This window comes from Drosophila miranda (genome assembly GCF_003369915.1).
Source record: "Drosophila miranda strain MSH22 chromosome Y unlocalized genomic scaffold, D.miranda_PacBio2.1 Contig_Y2_pilon, whole genome shotgun sequence".
NCBI lineage: Eukaryota > Metazoa > Arthropoda > Insecta > Diptera > Drosophilidae > Drosophila > Drosophila miranda.
This window is the reverse complement of record NW_022881614.1, coordinates 17,191,423-17,205,656: the sequence shown is the minus strand read 5'-3', so window position 1 is coordinate 17,205,656 and position 14,234 is coordinate 17,191,423. Positions and strand designations below refer to the sequence as shown.

General features: G+C 45.3%; 1 protein-coding gene across 2 annotated transcripts in view; it reads right to left on the bottom strand.

Moving 5' to 3' along the window:
- Window positions 1-14,234, bottom strand: part of LOC117185942 (locomotion-related protein Hikaru genki-like) — a 126,126-nt gene that overhangs the window by 21,929 nt on the left and 89,963 nt on the right. The window lies entirely within an intron of this gene.

The window sequence follows — 14,234 nt, the reverse complement described above, 5'->3', positions numbered from 1 at the left end:
AAGCTTTAATCTACTGCCGTTCTTCTTAATGAGCAAAGCGAATAATGACAGTTTGGCGGCTATAAACTTTGACAACCCGATGCAAATACCTTTGTCGGAATTACAGCAGAAGGAACTAGTAGCGATAGTACAGATGTTCCCTTCGTTTGCCGAAAAAGGATTAGGAAAGACAAACTGGCTTACACATGACATAGAAATTTCAGAGACTCGGTCTATAAAACAAAGTCACTACGCAGTGTCGCCTGCAGTCGAAAAATGTATATACGAAGAGTTGGACCGAATGTTAGGCCTTGGGGTGATTGAAGAATCAAATAGCCCGTGGTCTTCCCCGGTAGTAATTGTGCGTAAGCCAGGTGTAGCGCCATTTGGATAATAATAATTGTTATTAGGATAGTATTTCATGAAGTCTAGTGTAAGTTAGGCTAGGGCAAAGCGGGAGCGCAATAAAAGCTCGCTCTCTCGCTCTTGGCGAATTCGCCCCGCTTTGCCACCGTAGGTAAGGGAGGCACAGAAGAAATTGTTTTAATATATGAAGGAAGTCGAGAAAAATCCATGAAAACGAACGCACGCACTCCTTTTTTTTCGTCGTATTAAAATACAAAATTGCAGTCACCCAAGTTGTTTCGGTATCTTTATTTAGAAAAACTATTCTAAAATTTCATGGCGCCCCCGGGTGGACTTGCAATTTAAACGTATTAATTCAAGTGGAAGGCAAAAGTGACAGTGACACAGTGGAGAAAAGATAAATAGCCAAAATCTATTATACCTTCATGTACATGCTTATGTGCTGCAGCTAAATTGCCAAATTGACCGCGACGTGTGTGCAAATAATTCAACAAACAAAACTAAAAAAAGTCTGCCTACCGCCGTCGGCCGAGCGAAGCTGCGCTTAGCGATCGGAGCGGCAATGTAAAGGGCAGGCAAGCCACACTTGCAATTTGGATGTCACGCATTAAAGAACATATCGTAATTTTATTTCTGCGCCGCGTTTTATTTAATTCGAAATAATTAGTCGGCCGATTGGGGATAAAAAACATTATCTCCACAAATAGTATGTCCAACTACTCCCTGAAGCCGATGTGCTGGGACATGTGTACCTATATTGCGCTATAGTATTATCTTTCTATTTAAGGAAAAATCATTAGTTTATATCGCACTATAAAATATCGTATATGCACTTATAACTATTTACACTTATCGTATTTATTTATCTAAATATTCCCTAGTAATAATAGCTATATCTCTTGTGACGCTTTTCGTTCCTCCTTTTGTCCATTTAGCCTTGTCTTGGAGTTCTCGGTTAGTGTTTTTATACCCGATACTCAAAATGAGTATTGGGGTATATTAGATTTGTGGTAAAAGTGGATGTGTGTAACGTCCAGAAGGAATCGTTTCCGACCCCATAAAGTATATATATTCTTGATCAGCATCAATAGCCGAGTCGATTGAGCCATGTCGGTCTGTCCGTCTGTCCGTCTGTCCGTCCGTCCGTCTGTCCGTCCCCTTCAGCGCCTAGTGCTCAAAGACTATAAGAGCTAGAGCAACGATGTTTTGTATCCAGACTTCTGTGATATGTCACTGCTACAAAAATATTTCAAAACTTCGCCCCGCCCACTTCCGCCCCCACAAAGAACGAAAATTTGTGGCATCCACATTTTTAAAGATACGATAAAACCAAAAACGCAGAATCGTAGAGGATGACTATATGTTTTAGAATGTAAAATCTCAACCAGATCGTATTATTATTATAGCCAGAATCAAGAAAACAATTTCATTCTTTCTCGCTCTGTCTCTCTCTAACACACAGGTTTCATGGTCGGTTTTGCCAATTGCAAAATATGAGTTTAAGGATCTCAGAACCTATAAGAGCCAGAGCAACCAAATTTGGTATACACACTTCTGTGTGTCCAAATTTCGCCACACCCCCTTCCGCCCCCGCTAAGGACGGAAATCTGGGGCATCCACAAATCTCAGAGACTATTAACGCTAGAGTAACCAAATTTGGTATCCGCACTTCTGTTAGATCTCACTATAAAACATTTATCTCAGAATTTCACCCCCCCCCCTTCCGCCCCCACAAAGGACGAAAATCTGTTGCATCCACAATATTGCACATTCGAGAAAACTAAAAACGCAGAATCATAGATAACGACCATATCTATCAGATTGCTGAATCTAGACCAGATCAGATAATTTTTATAGCCGAAAGGAACAAATCAATTTGCACTGGCTACGCAGCGCCCGACGTCACGCTCAGACTGATTTTCTGTCTCTCTCGCACGCACTCTTTGTCGTGTAGTTTAATATTAGCGGCGTCTGCCGGAGGAGAGCCATACTGACTAAGTACCGGGTATAACTGTAGAGTTGCGGTGTCCGCAGCAACTCACAACGTTCCCCTCGTTTTTTTCTTGTAACATGAATATAGTATCTGAATATAGTTTCTAATAAAATGATTGTTAAGATGAATATGTGCTAGACGTTACCGTATTTGGGGGGAACCATGCCGCTCGTGAGCGAAATAGGATGACCAATACCGGACACTCCAGGGATCCTGATATTATTATTGGCTCTTTCAGGATCATGGCACGACTCCGTGCCAGCAAAACAGAGATGTCCGCCGCGGTGGTAGATCCCTACTCCTTCTCTGCACTATCTTTGCCCCACTATACTTTCCGTACCCCTAACGATCCTTTCCTTGTCTGTCCCCCTCCCATTCCCAAAAAGAGTACGCGAATTTTAATAAAATAATACCAGCAGGAGCGAAGCAACCTAACTGGAGGGTTACCCCAAAGAACCCATCCCCATTTCCGACCAGAGACCAGCCGTAGAAGCGAGCGCGTACTCCTTCTCAGTTAGCCGACCACCAGCTTCATCGTGCGAAGATTCTCTTCGTTACTCGTTACAGTAATAATTATTTTATTTGGCGCCCAACGTGGGGCCGAAAGGCCTGAAGGTCAGGGTTGACGTAATTGTAAACGTTACAAAGCGGAGTTACATTAACTTATATGGTTGTGTGTGACCCCTGCCAAACTTGACCCCGAAGCAGAAAAATTGTTGAGAAAGTCCATAACACCTGCGAGCAGTGCATAGTCATGCACTGGCTTAAGACTTTTGTTCCCTGTTTCCCACCCCCTTCCTTAAAGCCTTCCTTTTGTCCTGGAATTGGATCCTGTGATGGTGGATGCTTATTAGTTTCCGATAACGTTTAGCCCGCATCGGAGTATGATCCATAACCCTTGTTCGATGGTAAGCTGCTCTGGAATCGATAATAGCTTCAACATAGCTTTATTGCCGAGCAGTATATGCCATAGCAGTGAAATCTAGATGGATTCACTGGTATGTGGAAGTTGGCTGGACACAGGGTTATTAGTGGAGTAAATCTACGACCTGCCGCTACACAGAAGCGTATTAGTGAATACATTCGCCCGTATCCCTTGGAAATTGACAGGTACCTTGGGTAGCTTTGGTTAAGTTGTCGCCGGAGTCAGCTAGAAGAATCAACATTTTTTTTTGTTGCCGCTCAACTCGAATCGGGGTTATTAGGGTGCCTCCGTCTTTTGTTTCTCTCTCTACTTTCTAGTGATTGGTCTATTCGTGCGCCGATTTATACAGCAGGTTATCGCCGGCCGAACGTGGTACCCCTGGTGCTGGTGCGTTTCTTCGTGCTACGTTTCCGGCCCGGACCGATAATGGCTGCGGAAAAGGTATACAGAGACTATTACAAACTCCCCGTAACCGCTTCGGTAATGTTTCCTCGATGGGCGGCTGACGAACACCGTCGTGATCCTGGTATGGGCACGCGTGCAAGAACGTCGTCCGTCCCTATGTTTAGGCGTTCGCCGCAGACAGGAAGTGGCCTAGAGCTACTACTTGGGTCACGATTGCCGAAGATACCTTTTCTTTATTTCCCCCTTTTTCGCTCTACCACGCATAGTTATTGGCAACCTTTCGGAGGGAAAGGGTTGCATGGTTTCCCCCAAAATCTCTCTATCAAAGATCGTTTTTTTTTTGCTTTCCCCGTTATTATTGTTTTTTTGTTAATATTTGTCTGAACTAGATTTATAGGAACGTGCTTAAAGCTAGTTAATATATAGGATAACTTTACAATGCCGGTAGACCGAAGCCCGGATTATAGGATTCAGCCAAAAGAGAGCGAAACCGTTTGCTGTGTATGCACGCAAGAAGTCGAATACCCAGGCCAACTATTAGCTACCAGCTGTAACCATTATTTCCATCACACCTGCTTTAGTGCACGTTCAGGAAATAAGAGAGTCTGTCCAGTGTGCAGAACTGCGCTGAGCAAATCGACTCTTAATTTGGCAGAAGAACTAGAAGCAGCTCAAGCCTCAGGCAACCAACCAGGGGCAGTTTCAGTGACCAGATCCCGTTCGAAAACACTTAAATCACAGCAAAACCAATTATTCGCTGCCAATATGCAGAGTGGGGTCCGAAGTGTTAGCCAACCCGAAGGGCCTAGTGTGTCCGGTCCTAGAGGCCAACCGCCAAATTCTGCGGCAGCAGTGGTGTCAGCTTCAGCAGCTCCAACGGGTCTGCCAGCCACGGATGGTAGCTTGCAACAGACCATTGCGGATGCAGTGACAGCCGCACTAGCACAGCACACTCAAATGCTAGCTAACGCGATTGAAGCGGGGTTTCAAAGATTGTCGCTCCAGAATGCAGCTCCAGTTCCAACGGAAAGGGTACACCCAGCCCATAGGCAGTCCTCTCCCGTTAGGTCAAATCAATCCTTTGAGCAACTCTTTAGGTTATCCGCCAGGGAAAACGCAGCATTACCAAACTCAGCGTCCGAGCGACCGACTAACTTGTCAGCCCCACCCGAGTCGCAGCAATCACATCAGTTGCGCGCGGATCGGATTAGTCAGATAATCGCGAACTGGAAGTTGAGATTCTCAGGGCGCTCCTCTATGTCAATAGATGATTTTTTATATCGCGTCGAAGCTCTGACCAGCCAGACATTAGATAGCAATTTTGAATTGTTATCTCGCTACGCGAGCAACCTGTTCGAAGGAAGCGCGGGTGAATGGTACTGGAGGTATCATAAAAGCGTACCAAGAGTGCGCTGGATTGATCTCTGTTAGAATGTAAAATCTCAACCAGATCGTATTATTATTATAGCCAGAATCAAGAAAACAATTTCATTCTTTCTCGCTCTGTCTCTCTCTAACACACAGGTTTCATGGTCGGTTTTGCCAATTGCAAAATATGAGTTTAAGGATCTCAGAACCTATAAGAGCCAGAGCAACCAAATTTGGTATACACACTTCTGTGTGTCCAAATTTCGCCACACCCCCTTCCGCCCCCGCTAAGGACGAAAATCTGGGGCATCCACAAATCTCAGAGACTATTAACGCTAGAGTAACCAAATTTGGTATCCGCACTTCTGTTAGATCTCACTATAAAACATTTATCTCAGAATTTCCCCCCCCCCCCTTCCGCCCCCACAAAGGACGAAAATCTGTTGCATCCACAATATTGCACATTCGAGAAAACTAAAAACGCAGAATCATAGATAACGACCATATCTATCAGATTGCTGAATCTAGACCAGATCAGATAATTTTTATAGCCGAAAGGAACAAATCAATTTGCACTGGCTACGCAGCGCCCGACGTCACGCTCAGACTGATTTTCTGTCTCTCTCGCACGCACTCTTTGTCGTGTAGTTTAATATTAGCGGCGTCTGCCGGAGGAGAGCCATACTGACTAAGTACCGGGTATAACTGTAGAGTTGCGGTGTCCGCAGCAACTCACAACGTTCCCCCTCGTTTTTTTCTTGTAACATGAATATAGTATCTGAATATAGTTTCTAATAAAATGATTGTTAAGATGAATATGTGCTAGACGTTACCGTATTTGGGGGGAACCATGCCGCTCGTGAGCGAAATAGGATGACCAATACCGGACACTCCAGGGATCCTGATATTATTATTGGCTCTTTCAGGATCATGGCACGACTCCGTGCCAGCAAAACAGAGATGTCCGCCGCGGTGGTAGATCCCTACTCCTTCTCTGCACTATCTTTGCCCCACTATACTTTCCGTACCCCTAACGATCCTTTCCTTGTCTGTCCCCCTCCCATTCCCAAAAAGAGTACGCGAATTTTAATAAAATAATACCAGCAGGAGCGAAGCAACCTAACTGGAGGGTTACCCCAAAGAACCCATCCCCATTTCCGACCAGAGACCAGCCGTAGAAGCGAGCGCGTACTCCTTCTCAGTTAGCCGACCACCAGCTTCATCGTGCGAAGATTCTCTTCGTTACTCGTTACAGTAATAATTATTTTATTTGGCGCCCAACGTGGGGCCGAAAGGCCTGAAGGTCAGGGTTGACGTAATTGTAAACGTTACAAAGCGGAGTTACATTAACTTATATGGTTGTGTGTGACCCCTGCCAAACTTGACCCCGAAGCAGAAAAATTGTTGAGAAAGTCCATAACACCTGCGAGCAGTGCATAGTCATGCACTGGCTTAAGACTTTTGTTCCCTGTTTCCCACCCCCCTTCCTTAAAGCCTTCCTTTTGTCCTGGAATTGGATCCTGTGATGGTGGATGCTTATTAGTTTCCGATAACGTTTAGCCCGCATCGGAGTATGATCCATAACCCTTGTTCGATGGTAAGCTGCTCTGGAATCGATAATAGCTTCAACATAGCTTTATTGCCGAGCAGTATATGCCATAGCAGTGAAATCTAGATGGATTCACTGGTGTGTGGAAGTTGGCTGGACACAGGGTTATTAGTGGAGTAAATCTACGACCTGCCGCTACACAGAAGCGTATTAGTGAATACATTCGCCCGTATCCCTTGGAAATTGACAGGTACCTTGGGTAGCTTTGGTTAAGTTGTCGCCGGAGTCAGCTAGAAGAATCAACATTTTTTTTTGTTGCCGCTCAACTCGAATCGGGGTTATTAGGGTGCCTCCGTCTTTTGTTTCTCTCTCTACTTTCTAGTGATTGGTCTATTCGTGCGCCGATTTATACAGCAGGTTATCGCCGGCCGAACGTGGTACCCCTGGTGCTGGTGCGTTTCTTCGTGCTACGTTTCCGGCCCGGACCGATAATGGCTGCGGAAAAGGTATACAGAGACTATTACAAACTCCCCGTAACCGCTTCGGTAATGTTTCCTCGATGGGCGGCTGACGAACACCGTCGTGATCCTGGTATGGGCACGCGTGCAAGAACGTCGTCCGTCCCTATGTTTAGGCGTTCGCCGCAGACAGGAAGTGGCCTAGAGCTACTACTTGGGTCACGATTGCCGAAGATACCTTTTCTTTATTTCCCCCTTTTTCGCTCTACCACGCATAGTTATTGGCAACCTTTCGGAGGGAAAGGGTTGCATGGTTTCCCCCAAAATCTCTCTATCAAAGATCGTTTTTTTTTGCTTTCCCCGTTATTATTGTTTTTTTGTTAATATTTGTCTGAACTAGATTTATAGGAACGTGCTTAAAGCTAGTTAATATATAGGATAACTTTACAATGCCGGTAGACCGAAGCCCGGATTATAGGATTCAGCCAAAAGAGAGCGAAACCGTTTGCTGTGTATGCACGCAAGAAGTCGAATACCCAGGCCAACTATTAGCTACCAGCTGTAACCATTATTTCCATCACACCTGCTTTAGTGCACGTTCAGGAAATAAGAGAGTATGTCCAGTGTGCAGAACTGCGCTGAGCAAATCGACTCTTAATTTGGCAGAAGAACTAGAAGCAGCTCAAGCCTCAGGCAACCAACCAGGGGCAGTTTCAGTGACCAGATCCCGTTCGAAAACACTTAAATCACAGCAAAACCAATTATTCGCTGCCAATATGCAGAGTGGGGTCCGAAGTGTTAGCCAACCCGAAGGGCCTAGTGTGTCCGGTCCTAGAGGCCAACCGCCAAATTCTGCGGCAGCAGTGGTGTCAGCTTCAGCAGCTCCAACGGGTCTGCCAGCCACGGATGGTAGCTTGCAACAGACCATTGCGGATGCAGTGACAGCCGCACTAGCACAGCACACTCAAATGCTAGCTAACGCGATTGAAGCGGGGTTTCAAAGATTGTCGCTCCAGAATGCAGCTCCAGTTCCAACGGAAAGGGTACACCCAGCCCATAGGCAGTCCTCTCCCGTTAGGTCAAATCAATCCTTTGAGCAACTCTTTAGGTTATCCGCCAGGGAAAACGCAGCATTACCAAACTCAGCGTCCGAGCGACCGACTAACTTGTCAGCCCCACCCGAGTCGCAGCAATCACATCAGTTGCGCGCGGATCGGATTAGTCAGATAATCGCGAACTGGAAGTTGAGATTCTCAGGGCGCTCCTCTATGTCAATAGATGATTTTTTATATCGCGTCGAAGCTCTGACCAGCCAGCCATTAGATAGCAATTTTGAATTGTTATCTCGCTACGCGAGCAACCTGTTCGAAGGAAGCGCGGGTGAATGGTACTGGAGGTATCATAAAAGCGTACCAAGAGTGCGCTGGATTGATCTCTGTTTGCTCTGAGATCGCAGTTTTCGGACGGCAGAACAGATTTAGAAATCAGAACCGCGATCACCCAGAGGAAGCAGAAAGTCAACGAACCGACAGTTTTTATGAGGCCATAGTGGCGCTTGCAGACAAGCTCGTGCAGCAGATGACCGAGCAGTCCTTGTTAGAGGTGTTGCGAGCAAATCTGCTCAATGAGATACAACATGAGATTTTATATGTGCCCATACCGAACATTGTGCAGTTGCGACAAGTGGTCCGCAAGCGTGAAAGGTTCATCGAAAATACTGCTAAGCCAATCCCGGCTACTCGACGATTTGTTCCTCGCAATCAGGTGAACGAAATGTCCATCCAGACAGAAGGTCTGGCAGAAGCCGATTCGGAAGAAGCTGACGCTTTTGATATCGACGCGATGACGCTTTCTTGCTGGAATTGCAATAAACAAGGCCACCGATATCAAGAGTGCGAAGCAGAGCGTAAAGTATTCTGTTATGGATGTGGTAAGCGGGACACATATAAACCATTAGTAATATCACTGACCTACGACCCTACGCCAATGTCACTCTGTTTGGCAAGACGATAAGTGGATTAATGGACACAGGCGCCTCAATCAGCTGCCTTGGGGGTAAATTTGCAGAAGAGTTAGCTCGAACAAACCCTGAGGTCAAGCCGATGAAGTCAGCCGTGCGAACCGCAGATGGGAAAAAGCAAGTTATTCTAGGTAGGATCTCCACACTCATTTGCTTTCGTGGAAATTCCAAACGAATATGCCTTTATCTTGTACCATCGTTATCGCAGGAGTTATATCTAGGAATAGACTTTTGGAGAAGCTTTAATCTACTGCCGTTCTTCTTAATGAGCAAAGCGAATAATGACAGTTTGGCGGCTATAAACTTTGACAACCCGATGCAAATACCTTTGTCGGAATTACAGCAGAAGGAACTAGTAGCGATAGTACAGATGTTCCCTTCGTTTGCCGAAAAAGGATTAGGAAAGACAAACTGGCTTACACATGACATAGAAATTTCAGAGACTCGGTCTATAAAACAACGTCACTACGCAGTGTCGCCTGCAGTCGAAAAATGTATATACGAAGAGTTGGACCGAATGTTAGGCCTTGGGGTGATTGAAGAATCAAATAGCCCGTGGTCTTCCCCGGTTGTAATTGTGCGTAAGCCAGGTGTAGCGCCATTTGGATAATAATAATTGTTATTAGGATAGTATTTCATGAAGTCTAGTGTAGGGTAGGCTAGGACAAAGCGGGAGCGCAATAAAAGCTCGCTCTCTCGCTCTTGGCGAATTCGCCCCGCTTTGCCACCGTAGGTAAGGTAGGCACAGAAGAAATTGTTTTAATATATGAAGGAAGTCGAGAAAATTCCATTGCAATTTAATCGTATTAATTGAAGTGGAAGGCAAAAGTGACAGTGACACAGTGGAGAAAAGATAAATAGCCAAAATCTATTATACCTACATGTATGTACATGCATGTATGTGCTGCAGCTAAATTGCCAAATTGACCGCGACGTGTGTGCAAATAATTCAACAAACAAAACTAAAAATCACCGCGTCGGTCGTGCAATACCCTGTCTGCAGCTATATACAAAAGGAGATACACATATACCATCTACCCAAGAAGATCCAAGTGGAGCATCCAGTATAAGAAGAGGAGAGTACAGCACCTGGAATTTCCAATCTTCTCAAGAGGTATTTGTGCAAAAAATTGAAAGCTCGAGTGAAGACGAAAAGATTAAAAAACTCGCAATTATTGTCTTGTGCTGAAACAATTGCACCTCGCTTTCAATTCTTGGCACATACGTATGACATAGTAGAGCTAGATTGCATGCTGTAGTTAGAGTTGAGCATATATATATTAATACATATATACATATGTACATTTAACCCTCTTGGACGCAATAACTACACATAACTCATTTTAACTGCAATCGCTGTCACCCCTTTCTCGTTTTCGTTGTGTCAAATATACATATGTATAGTTGGGTCGTTGGCCAAGCACGCATACCAATACGCAGCAGCAGCGGCGAATTTTTTCGTCTCGCTTTCGCTCTTCACCGTTGCTTATCGTTGTTCTTTTGTTTGGCGCGCTTGATCCAAACCAAACACCAAGTGACGCGCTACCCTGTTTTCGTCGGGTATATTCGTTTGATGTCAGTAGGATCCAACTATCAATTAAGACAAAGTCGTGCCTCGCAAATCAATTTAGCGTCGATCGTTGTCGGTGGATACGTACATATACACAACATCCATTCTTCAGAACTGCAGCGGTGAAATTTTTCGTTTTCGCTTGTCACCGTAAATTCGGGTGCTGCTTTGTGCGGTGTCGGCAATTGGACAAAAACAAAAAACACATTTGTGAACGTTTTTACAACTGTATTCACTGCCCTTCGGGCAAGACATTCCCCTCAGTCTGCGCACAGCCGCACAAGAGGGGCAATAAAAACTTCGCTTATCAGCTACGGTATAATGAATGCGAATAGTTCATCTGACTCTCGGCTTAGAAATAAGCGGACTGATCATGAGAGAATGCTTCTAATATCAGGCAAATTACCTTCTGAGATTCGTTCTGAGTACCGTTCAGAGGCTGAACGCTCTACATGCACAGAAACCACAACAACAGTAACATTCACTAGTGCCACCAACAACACCACCTACACCATGGCAACTGCTACAATAAGCAGTATCTGCCCTGCACTAAGCTTTGATAGCCAAGAAAACTCCATATCCACATGCCCCGACGACACTGAGGCAAAAACACTTCGCACTGCTGCCGAACGACTTCTGGATGCTCAAAAACGGAGAACGGGCAAAAGAAAAAACGATCAGACTTTGTCATCTAAATCTAAACGAGGGAGCGGCGGCCGGGACCTGGGCTTGCCCCCCACTAAAAGCCAACAGGCAAAACCCAACAACAGATTTTCCATTCTTGACACGAACATCCCAAGTGATAGTAATAATGAGGAAGTTCGGATGAATGTAGATGCAGACGCTGGAAATGACCAACTGGATGAACACCTTTATGAAGCAGTTAATACAGACCAGTGTCTTCAAGGAGAATCAACGAGCTCTGGTAATCAGCTTAAAGGCCCTCCAAAACCACCGCAAATAGTTGTCAATATTAGCAACTTAAATGACTTATTTGATGTCATAAAGGACGTTGCAAATTTGAATAACGGTGTCGTCAAAGCTAACCAGGGGGAAACGGTCAGAATCCTCCCCAAAGACAGTGATACCTATAGAGCAATTGTGGATTGTTTCGATGCCATTGGAATAGAATTCCACACATACCAATTGCAGACTGAAAAGCCTCATAGAATTGTTGTAAGAGACCTACATCATAGCACCCTAAACAATGATATTACCGCCGATTTTAAAATGTTGGCTTCGAGGTCCTTCACATCCATAATCCAAGCTCAAGGACTAACAAGGACGAAAAACTTAATATTTTTTTCATTAATATTAAGCCTTGTGCAAAAATTAACGAAATTTACCAAGTAAAGACCCTTTGCCGCCAAAAAATAAGGATTGAAAGGATGCGAAAATCCACAGAGATTGCTCAATGTCGTCGATGCCAGGATTTCGGCCACACAGCCAAATACTGCCGCCGACATCACAACTGTGCCAGATGCGGTGAAAATCACCAAACCTCACAATGCACACGCCCCCTAGATGCACAGCCAACCTGCATTCACTGCTCTGGAAGCCATATGGCCAGTTACAAAGGATGCCAATGGTATCAGGAGTTTCTACGCCGATCAATGGGCTCCGCAAAGAATGCAATTAATACGAACAGGACGGGTCATGTCCCCTTAAATAATCAAGTGGCATATGCTTACTCTACCACACTTCCTGGAGACCAGCAACAGTTTCCTACCTTGCAGTCTAGTCACAAAAAGGGGGCTAATAGACCAACAATACAGCAGCACCAGCGAAATATTGTTCAGCACCAACCTTTGGTAGGCACTAGAAGTAATACAGGAGCCTCCTATACTGCCGTAGCAAATGGTAATTCAAATGCAATACCTGCTACACCTGCTCAGCGTCGTTTTCATAGTCTACAAGCGCATCAGCCACAAGGATTGAATAACCAGCAACAGAATTCATATGAAGTTCATGCACTGCTACAACAACAGCAGACAAAATTTCAACAATGGCAACAACAGCTCCAACAGCAGCAGCAACAGCAGCAAGAACAGCAGCAGCATAATAGTCAAGCCAATCAACGCTTTGAAAAACTTGAAAAAATGGTTTTTGAATTAGCCAACACGATTAAGCAATGGGCTGGATCTAATCTTCAGCTCCAGAACAACGTTTCAGCATCTCAATGAATCCACTAAAGGTTCTCATCTGGAATGCTAACGGCATTTCAGGGAAAGCAAAAGAAGTTGAGCTCTTCGCGCACAAGAATAGCGTTGACATTCTTCTTTTGACGGAGATCAGAATTAAAAGAGGGGCAGCTGTAAAAATACATGGATATGCCTTCTATCCAGCCTTCAAGCCATCGCGGAATGATAATAGCGTTGGTGGAGTTCCGGTTTTAGTTAAGACTTCGCTTCGTCATTTTCCACAAAGGGTCATTGAGACACGCAGCATGCAAATGTCAGCAGTAAAAGTAGCCACAGGACTGGGCGATGTGGAGTTCAGCGCCATTTACTGCCCTCCCAGAGTCAGGATTGAGGATAGACATTACATCGATGCACTCCGTGCTTGCGGGCAAAGGTATTTGGTTGGTGGTGACTGGAATGCCCGACACTGGCTGTGGGGAGACACTTACAATTCCCCTAGGGGGCGAGAGCTAGCGGAAGCCATCTCTGCTACTGGCGCTAAGATCCTTGCAACTGGATCACCAACCAGGTCCCCATATGTACTCAATCACACGCCGTCCTGCATAGACTTCGCAGTACATCATGGTATTCCGGATTCTCGAGCAACAATAAGTCAGAGCTGGGATCTGGACTCCGACCATCTGGCCTTAGTCATCAGCATTAAAACAGATGGCATTATAGAAAATCCAAGCCCTCATCTAGTCACCAAGCACACTGATCTGCTCGCATTTAGGCAACATTTGGAGAGGTCGATTCAACTGAACGTCACGCTAAACTCTGAGGAAGATATCGAGATGGCTGTAGATAACATAACAGAGAGTATACACATGGCTGCTGCTGCCTCAACGCCCTCGCATCCTCCGACAAGCGCCGCCTATGGAATAGTTCTTACAAGAGAGGCCAGAGAGCTTTTGTCACAAAAAAGGAAACTTCGCAGACGCGCAATCCGATCTCAAGACCCATGGGACCGAATTCTATGGAACCGGGCTGCCAAGCAACTTCGAAACACCCTGAGAGAACTTCGAAGCAACTTCTTTGAACAAAAGCTTGCTTCCATGGATTACACCGTGGATGCTGGATATTCGCTTTGGAAGACCACTAAGTCTCTTAAGAGACAACCGTTCAGACAGATTCCCATCCGGTGTCCCAACGGTGAACTTGCTAGAAACGAAGAAGAGCAGGCCAATTCGTTTGCACATCATTTAGGGGACAGGTTCACACATTACCAATTCGCCACGGAGGCGCAGTACAAAGAGACAAAAGATAGTCTGCAAACACCTCTACAAATGGCCTTACCCATTAAACCAGCCAGGGCAGAGGGAATTGTTGAAGTCATCAAGTCCCTACCGAGGAAGAAGGCTCCTGGCATTGACAGAGTGTGCAATTCCACACTGAAAGCATTGCCTACTCGGGCGATACTC